Consider the following 1,305-nt stretch of genomic DNA (forward strand, 5'->3'; position numbering starts at 1 on the left):
AGATGGAATTTGTCCTTCTCATAACACGAGATTGATGTCTAAGGCCTCTTGATTGAATAGAGTTGATAAATGCATGGCCATGCTCAAATGAGTTGATATAATGATATCAATGTCATTTGTTTCGATTAGCTTATTCGGGAATCAGGAAACATTGATTGAGCTATACGAGGGTGACATACCCATGTCTCGTGTTCAATCTAGATATCGAGGATAAAAGGAATTTACAACACGGTAACATTAGTCGCGGTAAAGGTTGAGTCGAAACATTGACTTTCTCGTAATTTGGGTAGCAGTGATATGTTGCTAGACATCACTCACTACTTGTAATTCTAAAATAGGATTTTATAATTACTACCAACATTACGGGAACCTACAGGGTCGCACACTAAGAATGATAAGCAATACGGAACGTAAAATTCATGAGATGAATTTCATATTTAATGTGAGCATTTTTCGGTCCTAGTTGGACTAGGATATTTTGACTTTGGTATTGATAAATTTCTAGAAACCAAGAGAAGTATTTGAGTAGGACTCAAACATTTTTGGAATTCTATTTGATCTCAATTTCTTTATGTAATATATATAAAGATATATTTATATATATATATATATATTATATATATATATATATATATACACACACGTTACGGATATATATATAGAGATATATATATCAAAAAAAAAAAAACAAAAGAAAAGTTTGAACGTTATATATATATATATATATATATATATATATACATAAACCCATAATCGAATGTAGTTTTTAAACAGATCCTCGGATTAGGAATCGAAAATTTTTATTATTCCGCTGCGTGATCGTTGTTCAATTCCTTTCAAGTGGTATCGGAGCCATGTTTAAAACATATTTGATTATGTTTGGAGGATTTCATGTGTGCTTTGATTGATTCAAATATATACTAGATATATAGGATTTGATTAATTGAATTGGATTATATATTTAATCTGATAGTGCAAAAGTTGCATATGTAAGGATCTGATAAAATCCAATTGGCCATAAAATATTATTTTAAAGGTTAAAATAAATTGATTAGTTTATGCATTTTTGTGTGCTTGGTGAAGCATGATGCATGATTATAGCCCTGATGACCCTTGTGAAGGATTTATTTATTCAATATATTTTTATGGAAAATACGGCTTGCATGTCGTGCCTTACCTCCTATTTCTCATTGTAATTCCTTTTCTGATCTCTTCTTCCCTCGAATGTAACTCGAGGTTTTCTATTACATATGATGTAATTAGAATTAAGATTAAAATAAGATTAAAGCAATGGAGAGTTTCATA

Source organism: Tripterygium wilfordii, chromosome 3 (assembly GCF_013401445.1).
Source record: "Tripterygium wilfordii isolate XIE 37 chromosome 3, ASM1340144v1, whole genome shotgun sequence".
NCBI lineage: Eukaryota > Viridiplantae > Streptophyta > Magnoliopsida > Celastrales > Celastraceae > Tripterygium > Tripterygium wilfordii.